This window comes from Eptesicus fuscus, chromosome 11 (genome assembly GCF_027574615.1).
Source record: "Eptesicus fuscus isolate TK198812 chromosome 11, DD_ASM_mEF_20220401, whole genome shotgun sequence".
In the NCBI taxonomy this organism is placed as follows: Eukaryota; Metazoa; Chordata; class Mammalia; order Chiroptera; family Vespertilionidae; genus Eptesicus; species Eptesicus fuscus.
Genome location: NC_072483.1, coordinates 24,340,221 through 24,361,766, shown reverse-complemented (window position 1 = coordinate 24,361,766; position 21,546 = coordinate 24,340,221). Strand labels below are relative to the sequence as shown.

Sequence of the window (21,546 nt, the reverse complement as noted above, 5' to 3'; positions counted from 1 at the left end):
TTGAAAAGATATACAAACACTTCAAAGACACATTGATAGAAATTAGACATTCAAATGACATCTAGAGCTGGAGAGAATGAGGTAAAGTAGGAATTTCTGTGCATTTGGTTAGTAAAGACTTTTTGTAATTTATTGAAGTGAAACAGAAACATACCCTATGACTCAGCAATTCTATTTTTTGGGATCTATTGTTTTTATCAGTTCAGATATTTAGACTCGCCAGACCCACTTGAGGCTTATATTTATCCCTGCAGGCAAACATCAGGGATCTCAAAGGCAGCCACAGTATGAGCTTCCTGTTGGTCCAATTTCTGCATGCTGGGACTGGGCTGAGTCTCTGACTTGAAGTGTAAAGGTCTGCATGAAAAATTTGGTCTTTGGGAGAGTTGCTTCCCACAGAACTCAGTCGCTCTTTATGTTGTAAAGTCAGGCTTAGTATTTAACTGGTTAGGCCAGTTACAAACTAACTTAGGATGTCATCATGGGAATTTTCAACCATGAGTAGAACACTATAAAGCCCACTGCCCTTATTTTGGCCAAATAAAAAGCCAGACATCAAGGTATCTCCAGAGATAAAGACATAGCTCTTCCTGTCCAGCTGGCAACCAGCTCCATCTCCCACCTGAAAAAGAGAAATGTGTGATTATGTACACCTCAGCATGCTTTGCAAAGCAAAGATTTAGAAATGCTGTTGAAAGAAATTTGAGAGACAGGACAGGCAGTCAGGTAATAAGGGGGTGGGGTATCCATGGGAGAGGAAGACATACATTCACAGAAGATAGAGAAATGTTACACGATAAGGGGAAGAAGAAGAGGGGGGCACCAGGTGGGCTTTGAACTTTGAAACTGATACTATACAGGAGAGTGACCAATTAGGAAAGCATGGGGGTCATAAATTAAGGAAGTGTCCAATTAGAAAAGGTCATGAATAGACAACGAGCTCCCAGCATTTATAAACCCATAGACAAAGAAACCTCTCCAGGGGAGTCTGTGTATGCTTACAATAAACTTCTACATGGTTGCTTAAAAGCCTTTTAGTTGACGAATTTTATTCCTCAAACTTCATAGGACATGAACCTACAAAGAGAGAGTCTGAACTTGCCCACGCTCACCAAACTCCACATATCACTGTCAAGGAAAGGAAGTTAATAGACATAATATATGATATGCATAGGATGGAATACTTCCAGTATACAAAAATAAAAGGACATTTATCTATGTCATTATAGGTAGACATAAAAAGTGAAATGTTTAGTAAAAATCTGAATCATGACATGTTGAGATGTATTACATAATGAGAAGTATTGCATAATGCGATATATGAGCTCAAAGCACACAGACACATATTATTAGTATATACTATTTAAAAATCCACAAGGAGGAAAGGAAAACCAAGATGTCAGTGTAGGTAAACACCCTGGTACTCACTGCCTCCCACAAACACATCAAAATTACAACTAACATGTAGAATACTGGTAACCATCATTCAGAAACACCTGAAAGCTGGCTGAATGGAAGTCCTACAACCAGAGAAGAAGAAGGTGCATCAAGACCAGTAGGAGGGTACATCAGTAATACTCTTAACAATAAAGATTTTAAAACAATGCACATCGATGTAAGTCCTGGATAGTGGTTTAGGAAGGATATGAGTTAGGAAAAAAGAAGAGGTGTTTATAGTGAGAAGAAACTGGGATTATGAGTGCATTAAAGGAAATAAAATAAAATGTATATGTGTGTGAGGGGAGGTGGATCCCCAAATCAACAATAATAGATAATATAATACAAGAAAAACAAACACAAAATAATCATAGCTGGAATAAAAAAATACACACATATTTCTGTAGATAAGAAATAGAAAACAGACAAATAAAGGGCTGAAGTTACAGGCCTACAGGGTTCTGAATAGAGAGAAAAAAAAAGCAAGGATACAAGTTTGGCTCTGATAGAAGACAAAAGTTTCCCTAACATTAGGTTGGGCTGCCAGAAATATGATCTGGGACTTTGAAAAAAAAAAAGAGGGGTGAGTGGGTGGGCATGATTTGGATAAGGCAATTTAAGTAGAGAGAGAGAGAGAGAGAGAGAGAGAGAGAGAGAGAGAGAGAGAATATGAATAATCACATAAAATTCTTTTTCTCAAAATAAATCTGCAAACTAAAATTCAAATTATATCAAGTAGTATTGCATTAGGAAAGACATACACAATGATTATACACATGATAAATTCCCTTTGCATAAAATTATAACAGAAATACATGTTTTAGATCATTAAAAATTAAAAAAAACTTGAAAATAAAAACAAGCAGATAGAACATAAAAGTATATCAATTAAAATCTTGACAATAAAAAGGTGGACACACAATTTACAGATATAATAACTTCAGGCTGAATGCAATTGAATAGAGAATTAGTACAGAATAAGACTTTGTTCCCTAATGAAAGGATGTAAGCTGACCAAATAATCCACTTACTACATTCTACAATTTGACTTCTGCCATCCCCAAACAATGCTTTCCAACAAACACATGATTCTAAACCCATGGACCCAATTTAACTATTCAATGTATAATTAAAACACAATCACCCTATTTCCAGAGTCAAGCCAAAATCTACCCAAATTGAAGTTTCCTTATGAAAATCAGCAACTCTAGGATATGAGCATTCTTCTTGATTTTTACAAATATGGTTTCTCATTATTCTGGCATTTATGACTAATACCCAACTTAAGGTAAATTGGAATAAAATTACCATCATGACAATAGTAACATTTATTCAATGAGAGCATCATGGCCCTGACATAAAACATGCACAAATGCTGAAGGACAGCAATTACAAAATCCACTTTTCTTGCTCAGAAGATCTCTTTTGCCCACACTCCCCCATAAAGATACCTAAACTTTTTTGTTGTTTAGTTTTAAGTCCATTCTTGAGTATTTCCTCTGATGGGTATAGAAAAATATTTAAATATCAACATTTATGCTTCTTTTTTTTTTTCTGGCAGGTGAATGATTCTGATCTGGATATAGTAGATAATTAGATGCCAATCCTTTTCCTTCAGTAGCCTGTAGATCTTATGCACACACGTATTTCCTTTGGTATTGGAAATGAAAAGGCCAAGGACAGCCCAACTGGGTTTCTTTTGTAAAAACAAAAAAACAAAAACAACGTGTTGTTTTTGCCTGAAAGCCTTTAGAATTGTTTCTCTATTTTTAGAATTCAGAAATTTTGGCCAAAGCATTCTTGGCTGTGTGTGTGCATGCACACATGTGCATATGTGTGAGAAATTCCTCTGTATTATTTCTCTAAGTATTGTCTTCTCCCACATCTTTCATTATTTTTTTTCTATAACTCCTATATTTCACACATCAGGCTTCTTGGATATGTCCTTTGTCAGTCTCTTTGTGATTTTACCCTTACAAGATTTCAGGATCGTTAACCTCGTTTTTAACAATCACCATCCTATTCTTTTATTCTTATAATAATTTTTAAATTTGAAAATTAATGTGCTTTACTACCTGAAAGTCTTATTATGATATAATTGAATTAATCTCTATGTTTTTCCCCCCTGTTTCTGTACCATCTGTTTCTTCCAGATTCAATTTCAAAGCTAGATTCAAATTTAAATTAAAATCCAGACTCAAATTCACTAGAATAACCTACCTGTTTGGATTTTATGTGCTGAATTCCCTTAAGCATGCATCTACTATTGGCTTTATTGCCTTTATAACTCAGATCAAGAGAGTGAGATAACTCAGTGGATACACGTGATGGGAGGTGCTGTAGTGTCCACAACCAGGCATTGGTGATGGACCAGCTGACAATCTGCCTGCCTTCATTTGAGGCTCCATCAAGAACACTTTAACTTTATAGTCTCTTTCATTGAAAAATTTGCTCTTCTCCAAAATTCAAATTCAAGTACATCTTCTGGTATAATGTTTCAACTTCCAAAGCCAGAGTACTCCTAGGATGACACACGTGTTCAGGTGTCACCTGCTTCTCTGCAGTCTGTGGATTTCTAAGAGCAAACTTTCTCTAGGAACCTCAGAATTTGACTCTCCACACTTGGTCCCCAGGCATCTATTTGGCTAAAATAAGATAAACCATCTGCATAGATTTCTCTTTCCTTCCAGATTAGTTTGAGTTTGGGGAGAGAAGATTGGTATATATGGCCTCGGGGTTTCATGTGGAGGAACTTCAGCTTGAGTTACCTCTTCATTCCAACCCCCTCTGAGTATTCTCTACTGCTCACCTGTGGAAAAGTCCCTCCTTGTTTGGCTCACTCATATGGTAAGATTATCAGGTCTAGGTTAAGGTCTGGCTCAAAAAGGGCAAAGGCTTATGTCTTAATGGGGGATTAGAGTTGATGCATTGCAAAGGGGTAGGAGCCCACGGTCACTACACTTTAAGCCAGCTGAGCTGTAATAGAGCTATTCTGAATTTAGAGCTTAGATAGTGGTGAGATTCATTATGTCTTCATTGTCTCAAAACTCAGAAGAGCCTGAAGATCTTAACAATTTATTCAAGCAATGATTCATTTAGGAACAGTAATTGAGAATATGATTGAAATCAATAGGGTAGGGTGGTAGGAACTTAGATTCAGGTATCATTTTTCCAGAATTTCTTTTGATTCATTGCTTTTTAACTTGATGTTTGTGGAGTCCCAACTCTTTTCCCAGCAATAACAATGCATGGCCTATTTATTTTTTGTAGATGTATTCCTATGAGGAATTCAACTACTTGCTCTGCTCATCATTGCATAGAGACATTGGTCTAGTAGCTACATTTACAGATCTATCGGCCTTTCCTTCCCTAAGCCACCTTAGGTTTATTACAAGTGGCCTCCCTAAAACATAACCAAAGAAAATAGTGCTACATCATGCCTCATGTATCTTCTTCAGTAATAGCTTCAAGAAAAAAACACACAAACAGATGTACAACACAGCTCTGTGATTACAGACATTCACCATGGTCCTAATTGGTGCGTTAACTTCAAACTGAGATTGAAATTAACTTTTTACGCAACTGGGCTTATTCCTTTTTAATAAGGAATAAGGGGCCCGGTGCACGAAATTCGTGCACTGGGGGGGGGGGGAGCAGTCTCCTCAGCCCAGCCTGCCACCTCTCACATACTGGGAGCCCTCAGGGGATGTCCATAGGGAGCGGGCCTAAGCCGCAGTCTGGCCTCCCTTTGTGGGAGACAAATGGGCTGATCAGGGAAAGGCACCAGCCCCATCACCCTGCTGCTGGAGCCACTGCCAGTCACCGCAGCCACCAAGGTGTTTTCATCAACACGGACTCCAGTCCCTTTACCAAGAAAAATGACAACTTTCTTTAGGCATTTTCAAGATGTGACTTTCATAGGATATGACATTTCTTTCTTTCTTTTTATTTTTTTTTATCCTCACCTGAGTATATGTTTCCATTGACTTTTAGAGAATGTGGAAGAGAAAGGGAAAGACAGAGAGAAACATCAAAGTGAGAGGAATACTTTGATTGGTTGCCTCCTGCATGAGCCCTGACCTGGGCCCCAGCCAGGGAGGAGCCTGCAACTTAGGTACATGCCCTTGATCAGAATCTAACCTGGACTCTGCGGTTGGCAAACCTAGGCATTATCTACTGAGCCAAACCGTGTAGGACAGGTTATGACATTTCTTAGCCCTCCAGCAGCGGATTTTCGTTTTTTTCCCCAGGAGTGTGGTGGAAAAGCCCTAGATCACCTTTTTGGATTCTTATACCCAAGTTACTAAGAATATTACCAGTGGCATACAGGGAGCTTAGCCAATGAGCGGTCAGAAAAGGTGTTTCCTCTGTAGTTCACACCTATCTCCTCCGATCTCCGGCTCCGCACCTGCCAAGGCCTAAAGCCTCCAGCCCTTGGCAGGGGACCCCCAGCTGGCTCCACCCCTGGCCAAGGCCTCAAGCCTCTGTTTGAGGCTCGGGCTCTGGGAAGGGACCCCCAGCTGGCTCTGATCACCAGGCTCTGCCCCAGCAGCCAAGGCTGCAAGCCTCTGGCCAAGGCTCGGGCCCTGGGCAGGGACCCCCAGCTGGCTCCGATCGCCTGCAGGGACCCCCAGCTGGCTCAATCGCCCGGCTCCACCCCCAGCCAAGGCTGCAAGCCTCTGGCCGAGGCTTGGGCTCTGGGTAGGGACCCCCAGCTGGCTCCCATTGCCTGCAGAGGATCCCAGCTGGCTCTGATCACCAGGCTCTGCCCCAGTGGCCAAGGCTGCAAGCCTCTGGCCAAGGCTTGGGCTCTGGGCAGGGACCCCCAGCTGGCTCCAATCATCCCCTCTGATCTTCGGCTCCAATCGCCCAGTTCTGACCATGGCCGCTCTCCGAGGCTGCAGACATCTTTGTTGGGTGTATTTGCATATTGCTTCTGATTGGCTGGTGGGCGTGACTGGGGTGTGGCTGGTGGGCATGGCTTATGAGTGTAGCAGAGTGATGATTTGCATATTACTCTTTTATTAGATAGGATTGATTTCAGAGAGTAAGGGAGAAGGAGAGAGAGATAGAAACATCAATGATGAGAGAATCTTTGATCAGCTGACTCCTGAATGCCCCCTACTGATTGAGCCTGCAACCCGGGCATGTGCCCTGACTGGGAATGAAAACTTCATCTCCTAGTTCATAGGTAGATGTTCAACCACTGAGCCATACTGGCCAGGCAACTGGGCTTATTCTTTATTATAAAGTTGTTTATGTAAATGCCTCTGAGTTATAGTTATAATGGTCATCGATTTGTATATAATATACTCTTATTAATGATGGTAATTGTAGGCAGTGCTAAGAGAAGTCTTTATTATTACTAGGTTACAACTTGAATCTGTTCAGATATATACACTATATAGTTCAGCCTTTTCAAGAGAATTTTATCTTACTTCTTTGTTCAATTTCAGTTTTATTTTCCCCTACTATTCAAAACATACTTAAGTACATCTATGGATAAAATCATCATAAGCCTGCACAAAATGTTACAAAGAAAGAAATTGCATATAGATACAAAAAAGGTCCAGTTATAGTTTATATAAATCTGCTTCCTTAAAAGCCAGATTTGTTATAAACATTGCGGAATATTTCATGGAACTCTCATTAGAAGTAGAAAATTAGTTTTACAACTCAGGAAAATAGAACAGAAAGGTATAATCCCTTTGCATCAATATTCAATAGAATATTTTCTCTTAAAAGAAAACAATTTACATTTAAAATACATGAGCATTGGAGGCACATGCAGAGACATAACTGCACCTGCTTTGTACCCTGAAGCAATGTACTGTACTTTCTTCTAATCTGTATTACAATCTATTATCTGGCTCCTGTATGAAAGCTATTTTAGCAATGTTGTTTTAAATATTAAACTATTATAATGTAGCTCAAACAAATGACAAATCTTAAACTCAATATTCAGAGTATGGCTCTCCACCCGTGATAGAAGGTGATCATTCTAAATGTCCAAAGTAAGAACACATTCAGAGGAGAAAAGCCACAATTTTACTTTTAAAGTGGCATGTTTTATTCTGCCCAGACAATAATTCGCTGGTGTTCTGTGGACACACATTATGTGCAGAGTGTCAACAGACTCTCAGTATGACACAGGATTTTATAGCTGTTTTAATTGCAGAACTTTTCAGTCAACAACTTTTGCTCTTTGTTCCTTGAATTGTGGCCCTGCACTGAGTGAATCATGACATTTCCGATTGATAAACAGGTCTTCTGTTACTTCAGGTTCTGTCTTAATGAAGGCTTCTCTTAAGTGAAATCTCACTATTTCCAGAATATGTCATCTCCAGTCTTCATCTTCTGCTTCATTGGTTTTCACTTCTCATAATACATTACATTTTTGTTTCAGAAACTTTCTCATCTTTAATTCTACTACAAAATCCTAACCCTTAAAGTCATAATGATTCCATATAACATCACTATTCAACTAATTGTCACTGTTAGCTCTTAAGTTTTAATTATTTAATACATATTGGAATCTTGGAATATTTGAAAATATTGGAATAAATATTGGATCTGCAAATCAGAACTTTTAAGGCAAGAAAGGCCTGTTATCATCTCTCGTGATGCCTGTCATGGACTCTAGTAGGAAAACCACGTATCAGTGCTGACTGGTTCATTCGTTGTTTCTTCTATTTGTCATGCTGTCATTCCCATTCTCTCCCTGCAGAAGGACTTGCTAAGTTTTCTTTTAAATTAAATTAAATTTTATTTTATTTTAAAATATTTATTTTTGAGAATATTGCAGATGCCCTCCTTTATCCTTCATTGACCCCCACTACCTGGTTCCTGTCCCAGGTCTTCACTACCCTATTGTCTGTGTCCATAGGTAATGCGTATATGCATATAAGTTCTTTGGTTAATATCTTTTTGCCTTCCCCTCACCCTTTCCCTTTGAGATGTGTCAGTCTGTTCCATGTTATCATGCCTCTGGTTCTATTTTATTCATGAGTTTATTTTGTTCCTTATATTACTTGTTCCTTTATTTTGATTTTTAGATTCAATTGTTCATAGATATGTATTTATTTCCATTTTATTGTTCATATTTTATATATTTATTCTCCTTTTTTCTCTTTTTAAAGAATATCCTTCAACATTTCATGTGATACCAGTTTGGTGGTGATGAACTCCTTTAACTTTTTCTTGTCTGTGAAGCTCTTTATCTGATCCTTAATTCTAAGTGATAGCTTTGCTGGGTAAAGTAATCTTGGTTGTAGGTCCTTGCTATTCATCACTTTGAATACTTCTTGCCACTTCCTTCTGGTCTGCAAAGTTTCTATTAAGAAAGCAGTTGACAATCATATGGGCACTAACTGCTTTTCTCTTGCTGCTTTTAGGATTCTTTCTTTGTCTTTAACCCTTGGCATTTTAATTATGATGTGTCTTGGTATGGGCCTCTTTGGATTTATCTTGTTTGGGATGCTATGCTTCCAGGACTTGTAAGTCTAGTCTATTTGTTTCACCAGGTAGGAAAAGTTTTCTCTCATTATTTCTTTAAATAGGTTTTCAATTCCTTGCTCTCTCTCTTCTCCTTCTGGCACCTCCATAATGCAAATGTTGGTATGCTTGAAGTTATCCCAGAGGCTTCTTACACTTTCTTCATATTTCTGGATTCTTTTTTCTTTTTGCTCATTTAATTGGGTGTTTTTTGCTAATTCATATTCCAAAACACTGATTTGATTCTTGGCATCCTCTACTCTACTATTGATTCCCTGTAAATTATTCTTTGTTTCAGTTAGTGTATGCTTAATTTCTGACTGGTCCTTTTTCATATCTTTGAAATTCTCACTAAGTCCCTTGAAGCTCTCATTAAGATCCTTGAGCATCCTTAAACCATTGTTTTTAACTCTGTATCTAGTAATTTGTTTGCTTTCATTTCATTTAGTTTTTTTTCTGGAGATTTCTTCTGTTCTTTCATTTGTGACATGTTTCTTTGTCTCCGTGTTTTGGTTGCTTCCCTGTGTTTGTTTCTACATATTAGGTAGAGCTGCTATGTCTCCTGGAATTGGTAGAGTGACCTTGTATAGTAGGCATCCTCTAGGGCCCAGTGACTCAGTCTCCCCAGTCACCTGAGCTGGGCCCTCTAGGTGCAACCCTGTGTGGGCTGTGTGCACAATCTTGTAGTTGGCATTAGACTGCAGTTGGCATTAGTGGGAGGAATTAACCCTCAGGCCAATTGGCTGTAAGGACCAGCTGCACCTACAGTGGAAGAGCTGCTGTGCAGAAGATACCTCTATGAAGCAGGACTTGCTTCAGTGGGACTTTGGTGCTCACTGAATTTGCCCCTTGAGTGTGTTGTTCATGGATTTATAGAGTTGTAATCTGGTATGATCTGAAGCTCTCCACTGGGTGTACTGGCTCTGGGGCCTCCTGGGAGATACAAAGTCAGCCACTGCCTTGGGCCACCTGGCAGGAGCTACAGAGAGAGCTGGAGATGTCTGCTACTTGTGATGGCTTTGGAAGTTCCCAGGAGAAGGCCAAGCTGTGAAGCAAGGCAGACTGCTGGGCCTCTTATTGAGAGATATGGGGCATGCTCACACCAGGTGCTGCTTGTTTTGAGAGATTTTATGAAAGTCTGAAGCCTAAATCAGGACAGGCCATTCATTTGGAAAAGCCACTACAAACAACTTGTGTGTGGCTGAAAATTAGGTGTGGCAGGGTTTCAGGGAATCACCAGGGTGGAGCCAACTATGTGAGCCTGGTTTAAGGAGGCTCAGATATGGTGCCTGCCAGTCAGCTCTTTGTCAGGGGAGGTCTCAGCATAGGAACATTGAACCCTGTGAGCACCCTTGTCTGGGAGAAAGCCCCCCTCTGATTTCTTGTCCCAATGCCAGACAATTGAGCTCCTCTCTGTATGTCCCTGGATCCCTCCAAGCTACTACCCCAGAGCTGAAACTCAGAGGGAAGGAGTGAGTTCCAATAAGCCCATGTGCCAGCCCTTTAAGAGGAACTGCCTGGGACTCCAGTCTCTATGTCACTCAACCACAATCCCCACTGGTTTCTATAGAGTGAAGTTATGGGAATTTGTCTTCTTTTCCCGGCACTGGAAGCCTGGGCTGAGAGGTCTGGTGTTGGGCTGAGACCACGTGTTTCTCACAAGAGGCCTCCACAGCTGAGATATCCCTCCTGATATTAAAAAAACACCACTAATGGGTGTCAGAGCAGCATGTTCCGTACCATCAACCCTCCTATCTGCTCAATGTGCTTTCTTCTTTACTTATCTAGTTTTAGGACTTCCATTCAGCTAGAATTCAGGTGATTCTGAATGATGGTTGCTTTGTATTATAGTTGTAATTTTGATGTGGTTGTGGGAGGCAATGAGTACTGCATTTACCTATGCCGCCACCATCTTGGTTCTAGTTAAGTTTGTTGCTGATATCCACCCTTAGACCTATACCACTTTGCAAGGTTAGGTGCCCAAAGGATTTACTCAGCATTGTAGAGCTGGGACTTGAGATTTTCATATTCAATATTATGTCATATTGAAATTATGTAGTCATAAAGATTTGAAGAGATATCCACAGAATTTTGGAATTAAGTGATATAGGGAAATAAAAATTTCTTTTACTACCAATTTTGGTTCTCCAGCTGAGGACCTTTATATTAGACTGGCCAAGAACAGACTAATAAAAGAAAAAGAAAAAAAAACTTATCAATATGTACATTATGCATATGGCACATGAGACTACCTGGAAATGAGTACCTCAAAGTTTTTATTAGAACTTAGCCTTAGCCCTAGCTGATTTGGCTGAGTGGTTAGAGTGTCAGTCTGTAGACTGACAGGTCATGGGTTTGATTCTAGTCAAGCGCACCTATCTTGATTGTAGGTTTATCACTGGCCCGGTAGGGACACATGTGGGAGGAAACCAATTGATGTGTCTCTTTCACACCAATGTTTCTCTCTTTCTGTCTCTCCCACTCCCTAAAAATCAATGGCAAAAATATCCTTGGGTGAGCATTTAAAAAAAAAAAAAAGAATTTAGCCTTAGATATCATCTTAAGAAAGGAGTAATAAATTTTAAATGTTAAAGAAGTGGAAATGACTTTGCATCTCTAGAAGGGACAAATTATGGAAAGGCAAATATGTGAGAAACTAATGGGAGATAAAGACTTGTTAGTAAAGCTCAGTATGTAAATTCCTCTAGAGCTGTCTCCAGACTGCTAGAGTCTAAAATTGTTGTCAATGATTAACTTTTGTTCTTCCTGTTAGAGATAGGAGGAGGGACAAACACCTTTGTAAATCTATGTCCTGATCTTGGGTAAATAGGGGAGGATAGAGAACTTTTTGCATCTAATTCTTCTCAACTGCTTTCAGCTCAAAATAATACCTATTTTTATTTTTTTATTTTTTATTTTTTAAATGTTTTTATTGATTTTTAGAGAGAGAGAGAGATAGAAACATCAATGAAGAGAGAGAATCATCAATCAGCTACCTCTTTGAAGCCTCCTACTGGGGAATGAGCTGGCATCCCGAGCATGTGGCCTGACTGGGAATTGAACTGTGACCAGGTTCATGGGTTGGCACTCAACCACTGAGCCATACCAGCCAGACATTAATACCTATTTTAAAAGTGGCACAGTTTGGGTGGCATAGTCTGCCTTTCTACAGTAAGTAAGTAGAGTAATTAAGTTTCCCTGACCATCTACTTACAAGACAGAGTTTAAAGTATCCAAGTTTTTAAGATTGGGATAATTCAAGGATAGGAAATCAAAAAGTATAAGTGTTACACAGCTTTTTTCTTTTTAGATTGACTTCATTAAAAAAATCCTGCAAGGGAAGTTTGAAAAATGATCCTCTTTCTCTCATTTCAGAAGAATGCTAACCAAAAGGACAGTCCCACATATACAGGATAAAGTTGGAAAAGCAGAACTAAAATTTCAAAAGTGATTAAAGGGATTAATAATAAAATGTTAAGAAATATCTGATGAGTAATAAGAATTTTAAAGCAGAAGGAAGATGTACAAGCAACAAATCCATCAGACCATGAGAAAAACTCTGGCCAGTGGTTTCCATTATTTCTTTAATGAGGGAAGTAAAGGTGATAACATAAAATAATGTGTGGATATTATCCTATCTAATAAAAGAGTAATATGCAAATTGACCATCACTCCAACACACAAGATGGCTGCCCCCATGAGGACACAAGATGGCCACCACAAGATGGCCAGCAGGGGAGGGCAGTTGGGAGGGACCAGGCCTGCAAGGGAGGGCAGTTGGGGGTGATCAAGCCTACAAGGGAGGGCAGTTAGAGGTGACCAGGCCTTCAAGGGAGGGCAGTTAGGGGTGACCAGGCCTGCAGGGGAGCAGTTAGGCATCAATCAGGCTGGCAGCGGAGTTGTTAGGGCGTGTTCAAGCTCGCAGGCAGAAGCAGTTAGGGGCAATCAGGAAGGCAGGCAGGTGAACAGTTGGGAGCCAGCAGTCCTGGATTGTGAGAGGGATGTCTGACTGCCCGTTTAGGCCCAATCTACCGGAATTGGGCCTAAACGGGCAGTCAGACATCCCTCGAGGGGTCCCAGATTGGAGAGGGTGCAGGCTGGGCTGAGGGTCACCCCTCCCCCCCATGCACGAATTTCATGCACCAGGCCTCTAGTGATTCAAATATTTGGAGTAACATGTACTCAACTCTCATAACAGATATGGGTTCAACTATCTTCTACATATCATTTATTTATTTTTATACAGTCTTTCCAAAACCACTTCCAAATTTTGGTATGTATAAAAGGTTCTGGTCTGGCTGGACACTGACTTTCTATTAGGTTCATGTTCTGGTATAAGAGGAATAGTAAGTAGGAGAGTTGCAGCCTGCATAGAATGCTCATTTAAAGGCAATTTCCTCAGTCTGCTACAAGTGTTATTGTGCTGAGATGTCAAATGTAACATAAAGATAAACCCAAATGATGGTATTCAAGAACCTTAGGGAATTCCACAGTTTTATAATTATCTCCTATTAGTTAATATGAACTATTTAAATGAAACTACTCTTTTTAACTATGCAAAATGTCCTTCCTTTTTTTTCTTCTACCACATGCAGTCCCTCCCCACACAGACAGAGATGCCACACTGTCACATTCTTTCTATGCCGTCTATCCATGCTTTCCTAGGATGGCGTCTTCTTTCCTCTCAGCCGTTTGTGTTCTGATCATCCTCTGGAAGTCGTGGGTCAGGTAACATCCACTTGACAATACCACTGCCTCTTTTTCCTAATCCTCTTTTGTTGTTGTCAGTCAATTACAACAAACACAGTCAAGCAGATGAACATAGGACACACTCAGTCAACTTTACGATGATTTATTCCTCTGCAGATGGCACCATAAAAGCAGAGGCTGTGCATATAAGTCAAAGTATGATATTTGCTACACTGAGTCAGTTGAGCACTGCCCTTATCAGAACACTGTCACTTAGTGGGGCATAAAAAAAATTGCTATGGAGAGACATGGTTGTACGTGATGCTAATATCAAATGCCAAAGAAATGCCCTCAGAACACCACTGTTTTCCTTGAAAACCTGTATGGAACCATCATCAGTGCATTTTTCACATATTCACATGCTACTTAGTCTTCTTGTACAATTACTTGATTTATGAGTAAGGTTAAATATAGGGGAAATCATGAAATGGAAAGGCCTCTTGGGAGGTATGCTCCTTAATTCTCCTCTGTCTCTAACTTCAATTTATAGAGTGCTTTCTTCCTGCTTGCCTTTCCAATTATGTAGGAAACTTAAGTAGTTTCTGTGCTCTGCTTGTTCCTAAAATATTAGTATTTGCATCTTGAACCATGAGCCGGAAATACCTAATGTGAATGAATGCATTAGGATTGGTGCAATGTGGAACTCAGTAGTTCACTGAGCTCTGCTGACCTTGCCAGATGTGCTGACATCTGCTTAAGAGGTGATAAGACATGAGGAGAGAGCACAGACTTTAAAGTCAAAATATAGAATTCATATAGAGAAGCTATCCTTTTCTAGTATGTAGCCTTTGGCAAAAGACAACCTCTTTGAGTCTCAGTTTCCGCATCTGCCTCCCTTGGTCACAAGATTGTTGTGAGGATTACATGAGATAATATATATGTAGGAATATTCCCATGGGAGGCCCACTAGATGAGTCCATGACCATAGAGCATGATAACATGCTCACAGAGTATCTCCTTCTACTGTATCACATCCATCTCTTAATGAAAATTTCTATGGTTCTGGCTGATGGGCTCAGTTGGAGTGTCATCCCACATGCCAGAAGGTAACTTCGATTTCTGGTGAGGGCACATACCCAGGTTGTGAGTTTGATCCCAGGTTGGAGTGCATGAGGGAGGCAACTGATCAATGTTCATCTCGCCTCAGTTTCTCTCTTTTTCTCCATTCCTCTCTCTAAAAATCAATAAAAATTTTTTGGTGGCTGTGAAAAATGAAACACCAGGTCTGAATTGAGAAGGATTGTCTTGGGAAAGAACTCACCTTCAGAATGTGGGTAATTTTTGACCATCATCTCCTTTGAGCCAAAGGAAGTAGCTGTTTTTCTTTTAATAGTATGACATAAGGTGCTAATGATATAGTATTTTATATATGTGTGCTCACTGGTTGAAGAATCTAAAGTTATTGATTAGCTTTGTTTTGTTTTTCCTGTGGAGAAGATTGGGATGGATAAAGTAAAATACGTTAAAGCTGTGTCCTGCAATAATGTACCCTAGCCTGAAAAGAATGGTAGTCAAACTGACTTAATTTTGGCCTTGTAGATTTTTTTGTTATTCTACCAATAATTGCAGAATAGCAGGACATTAGTTTATGTCAGAAGGGCTTTTCTATAATCAGATTAAAGACTTCTGCTATTTCTTATTGTTCTCTGTCCACTCACCCGTCTTTCACCCCACCATGCATGTGCAGGTGCACATGTGGGTATGCACGCATACACAAACACACAAACACAAGCACCCCAGTAAAACCACCAAGAAAAAATTGTAATGTGCCCCTTACTTCTATCTCCAGAGGTATGAACACTGTATAGGAGAAGACAAATACCAACATCTTTGCTGAAGTGGTAAACAGTGTTAATACTAGTATTAGCTGGTATGCTCTAGTACTAGTCAATCTTAATAGGTCAATAGCAAAATAAGGGAAATAAATAGAAACAAAAGATACATACATTTTAAAATTATTTTCTCAGTGTTTGGATAAATATGACTTTAACAAAATCATACCAAGCCAACAAATTCCCAAATACAAAACTAATTGATTGCTTAAAATACACACATGCCCCAAACACACTATATATACATCACACTCATACACTAACTCATAAATATGAATATTAATAGGTAAATAATGAGTGTTTCCACATCTTTAAGTGATTTATGAATTTATCTTTTTGAAAGTAAACAGGATTTTCACCAAAAGCAACCTTATATATTGCATTGTATTTTAAATTTAATCCAGTCGAGAAAAAATTTGTAACAAGTATGTGTATTTTTTATCAGATCATTGCTTTATGTAATTACAAAATTTTCTGAATGGGCAGTGTGACAGAATTTTATTATATAATGATTTCTTTTCTAATTTAAGAAAGGTAAAAGTTGATTAACTAGTATATAAAAGTTCTGATAAACTTTAGTAGAAATACTAGTGTAAATTTCAAGATGAAAAATAGGCAATCATGCCAAAATTAAAGTTTAATGCTAAATAGACTGAAAATATTAAAGAGATGAATAAGTTTAAATGGAAAAAAGAGCATAGCAAAATGCTATAGAACTCATCAAATAGAAGAACTAGTAAAAAAAACAACTGAAATATCTACACTAATAAAAGAGAAAGATGCAAACTGACCATACCTTCGCGACGCCCACCAGCCAATCAGGAGTGAGCATGCAAATTAACCCAATAAAGATGGAAGGTTAATTTGCATACATAGGCATCCAGTGGCCAGGGGTGGGATGCTTGCATCATCGCCATGGCGACAACGCAGGCGCTCTGGGCCTCTGGGCAGCGTGGGAAGGCAGAAAGGCACCTCCAGGCCAGAGCAAAGGCTGTGCTGGCAGCCAGGGTAAGGAAGGCCCATTCTGCATGAATCTTGGTGCATCAGGCATCTAGTATGAACATAAGTAGAAATTCATTTTAAAACTGAAAATTATACAATATAAAATATAAGGTACAATAGCTAAATGCATATCAGTTAATGGTTATTAGAATCACTTAGATTTGTACATCTTATACTAGGGACCAAAAGTGCATCAAGTGTTTATGTAATCTTATTTATTAAATTTTATGTTCTGAAAGTATGTACTGTTATTAAAATAATAGTGTTAGTAAATAATTACATTTTAAATGACCAGTATAGAAAAAAAGTTTTAAATGAAAAGTTGGTGTTTCTCTGTAAATTTCTTTTGAAATTTTGATCATCCAGACAATCAACATATGGTAGAAAAACTATCTAGAGTATTTTTTCAGTCTTTGACTTTATTTTTTTGTGTAGAATTTGGCTAAAGTTACTCAAAACACACAGGTGATTGTCATAAAACTTTTTAGGAAGCTGAAATTCAATGCCAATGGGAAATCCAGGTTAAACACTCCAGAATTTGGGTACTGCTTACTATAGTGTAAACTTAGAGTTGAGTCTGCACTTCAAATGTATTGAAAAATACATTAACAATATATTACAGTTAATTGTATTTGAATCACAAATTGTATTACCTTCCTTGTAACTCTGCCCCTGGAAGCTCAGGGATCCCAATTCCACCTTTCAGTATAATTAATGATGGCACTTTTTTAATATCTACTTGTTGATGCCATCTACTGCCTGTGATATCTCACTTAGATAAATGGCTAGCCGATTGCAGTTATATATTCATCAGAAGTAGGCAGTGACACTAGAATGAAGAACAAGCTTACCCTGACTTTATGAATGGTAAAAACTTTCTTGCCAGAATGTGCAATAGTAAATGATATTGTTAATACAGATTTCTATTCATGCAATGGTAACAATGTCAACAAGATCAATTCTTTTTGTCACATCTGTTGTTGTAGGTTAAAAAATATCTACTAAATGCCCAAACTGAATTTAATGTAACATTGTGGTTTAGATTTTAAATTTACTTTTAGCCCATCAGGTTTTAGTTTTTTAGACAAAGAAAAAAGTGAAATATTGGTGATTTTTACCATTTGCAATTGGCCAAGATCAATGTGCAATTTCACTGAAAAGAACTGAAGTAAACCAAGATTTAGGGCTACTTCTATAGAAAGCAATATCCTTGGGCTGGAGTAACTGTCATTAATTTATTCCCCCACATCCAGGAAATTTTAGGTTAGTTTTAAAGAAGTGAATACCTTTTAGACAAAAATTAACTTAATAAAATAAAAATTGTATTTGCAGTGCACATGAGTACAATCACAAAATTGTGACTTTTAAAACATGAAAGAATATATATATAATTTGTAATGGTAATTCAGAATATTATTTTTGTCATAATTTCTCAATGAGAAATGTAATAGAAAAAACCTATACGTAATAAAGATATTCCCCCCGCCCCACCAGTATAGACTTTTTTTCTATACACACCAGGGATATTTTTTAATGTATGAAGTAAATAAAGTTGTGTTACAGCATGAAACCTTCCAGCAAAGTGCAGCGAACAAGGAACAAAGTACGAACTCTCTCCATAGTCAACAAGGCGCTACATGATTTACCTGTTACCTTTCTGACTTCAACTCACATCGTACTTCTCTTTTCTCAAGTGATTTCCAGCCATACAGCCTTCATTCCATTCCACAACCAGGCTCATTTTGCTCCTCTAGTCTTTTATATTTGTTTTCTTTGCTCAGAAAACTCTTAACTCCAGTCTTCTCATAGCATCTGCAGCTTCTCCATTACAATCTCAATTCAAAAGTCACCTCTGAAGGAGACTTTTCCTAAATAGCTGATCAAAAAAGGTAAGATCCTCATTTCTCCCCAACCTTAAGTTTTCATTGTGTTTACCACTCTCTGAAATGATTCAGTTTGTTTATTTGTTCGCATGTGTTTCCGGGAGGGAGAGCAGCAGTATTTTCTTTCTTTTTCAGAGCTATATGCTTGACTGAGAGTAGATGCCCAATAAATATCTGTTGAATGGACTATATGACTTTCATATTAGAATATTTTAAAAATTCTGACATAAATTATTTTCCTAGTGTTTTTCAACATTATATTTTAATAAAATATGTAAGTAATCAGAATTACTTATACACAGAAGTTCAGAAATTCACCAGGCTTCTATAGGAGAAGGGAGTGATAGGGAATATTAAATGGGGATACTTATATTGAGTGTTTAAAGATACATATGCAAGTTATTTTAAGAATTCATCCAAGATTATTTATCTTAAATTATCAAATTCTTCATTGGTTCATTTGTGCACTCATTTACTTGCATATTCCTTGATTTAACAAATATGTATTTTGCCCCTATGTGAAAGGTAGCATTCACTTTGTTTGATATTCATCAGACCTAAACAAAACAAACAAACAAAAGAAACCCGATCTTGTGGAACTTACCATTTAGTGGAACTAAATAAGCTATACACTTTGTAAATAAGAAATATACACTGAGTGGCCAGATTATTATGATCTCTGAACACATAATAATCTGGCCACTCAGTATATATATATTTATATATATATTTTTTTAGAGGCCCGGTGCATGAATTCGTGCATGGGTGGGGTCCGGCCAGCCTGGCCAGGGGGAGGGAACATGGGCAGTTGGCCGGCCTGCCTGCTGGTTGAACTCCTGGTGGAGGGGACAATTTGCATATTAGCCTTTTATTATATAGGATATACACTGAGTGGCCAGATTATTATACATTCAGAGATCATAATAATCTGGCCACTCAGTGTATATTAAATTGTTGATTAAAACTCTGGAAAAAGAGGGCAGATAGGGGATGAGCAGTGGGCTACTCTATTGGTATTGGCTCTTGCGTAAGTCCAGTATTGTTCATAGGATGTATACTTTGCTATCTATACCTCGAAATCAATACTATTTTCAAAAGATTCACTCATACACACATGCCAAATTTGCCATTTTCTTTACATATTTAGTTATTTTGATTACTCTCACTTTTAGCTTCATTGTAGTGAATATTTTAAACTAGTGTTTTCAACACTTACCCAGCTTCTGCACTGTTCAGGCATAACAGAAACAATGATATTCTCAAAAACAAGATCACATCTCGAACACACAGTTTAGCCACACAGTGGCTGAAAGGATCCCACAACATCCCTAATGCCATCTGTTATTATTCTGCAGTGCTCCCTGTTTATTTCATAGAACTTATAGCAAACCATATTCTTTTTTTAAAATAATTTTTGTTTCTCTAACACTACATTTTTAACTTCAGATGACAGGCTCTTATTTTTTAATTGCTTATTTTTTTACTAGTGCCAAACATATCACCTGCAGTTAAAGAAATTTTTTTTAAATAAAATGAGTGCATTTGTAAATGTTTATAATGTCCCATAATGTACCCAACCATTGCTCTGTGAGAAGAATGTCCATTTACCTAAATGCAGAGGATTTAGATGGAGAGGCTAAATATTCAGCTTTGCAACATAAAATTGTGTACATTTTGTTGAGGCAGAACTTTCTATCTCCACTGACTTTATTGTTGTTTTCTGCCTGTATAAAAAAAGAGATGGTAGAGTGTTGCTAAAAAAAACAAAAACAAAACAAAACTTGGAATGGATTAAACTATATTAGAATGTATTGTTATATTGTAGAGATGAGAGTTTTTGTTGAAAATTGCTCAGAGGAAAAGTCAGATTGCAGTATAAAAATGAAAATTCAAGACACAAGCCTTTGGTTGGAGTAATGGGAGACTTTTTCTCCTCTGGGCCTCATAATAATGAAACTGAGAACAGAATGTCACACTGCTTTTTTTTTTTAATCACTTTTGTTTTTGTGTACACATTTGCTTAACAATCACAGAATTTCTAGGACAGGTTCAGGGAAGTGAAGAACCTTTATAAGTAGTTTATATTGTCTAGAATCGAGGTATGTTGCAAATCCAGCCTGGAGCAAAATGAGAAATGGCATCTGTCTAAAGACAGGCTTAGAAGTTCTGACCCAGTAGGTTACGATGTTTCCTTTCTCTGGTTGCAGGACTGAGGCATACCCGGTTCCTAGGCCACCATTCATAGGTATAGCCAAGAAAACAGTGTAGAGACCACCAAAAAGAAGTCCAACCAAGCCACCTTGTGTATGGTATAGGTTTCACAATTTAAATCACCTGTACTCAATGGTAAACTTAATAAACCTTTGTAAGATGTGTTCACTGTCAAAAATGGGATCACTGCCGTTGTTACACCAGCAGCTATACAAGACTGTGTCACATTTAAGATGCACCGAAAAAGACTTTGCTATTAGGCCACAGAGAGCAGCATTAAGCCCAATACATGTCGATCCATGTTCAAGTAGATCCCTTTCTGCTTCTGAAAGTTGGTTGGCTTTTCTGGTTACTATATCAACAATTTTCTTTTCCTTGACAATATCATCTGGTTCATGATTTTCCATCTTGAACCTTATGCTCTCCTCCCAACAGCTGGGGCTTCCTCCCCCACTGTTCTTTTGATGGTGAGATCTGAGCTGATCTTGCTACTGTTAGGCAAGTGGTCAGCTAGAATGCTAGATTGTTAGGGAACTTATGAGCCTAATTTTGGGTCAGTGGGCTCTGAGAACCACATGGATCAATTGTTGTAAATACTGCTGATAGTATATACCTTTTTTGTTAACCATGAACTTTCAGTTAATTAATTTTTTTAAAAAATTAAGTTTTAATTCAGTACAATCCTGCAGAGGGAGTTTTAGAGAGGGACTTACTTTAACCCTTTGTAAAAATGTTAAAGTGGAGAGCTGTGTCTCCCTTTCCCCCAACCCCCCTCAATCTGCCTGTAGTTTCATAGCTGCAATGGTCCAAAGGCATTGGGCCTGGAAATGGAGCAGGAGGGTGAAGCATGCAGGCTGGCGTTCAATACTGATAATTATAGCTAATTGTAGTGACAACAGCTACAGCAAGAAACAAAAAGAGTTAAACTATTAATGCAA

The 21,546-nt window shown here is 38.2% G+C and overlaps 1 pseudogene; it reads right to left on the bottom strand.

Moving 5' to 3' along the window:
- Positions 1-20,424: 20,424 nt before the first annotated feature.
- LOC103287818 (transmembrane protein 126A-like) lies at positions 20,425-21,021 on the bottom strand (annotated as a pseudogene).
- Between the last annotated feature and the right edge of the window lie 525 nt (positions 21,022-21,546).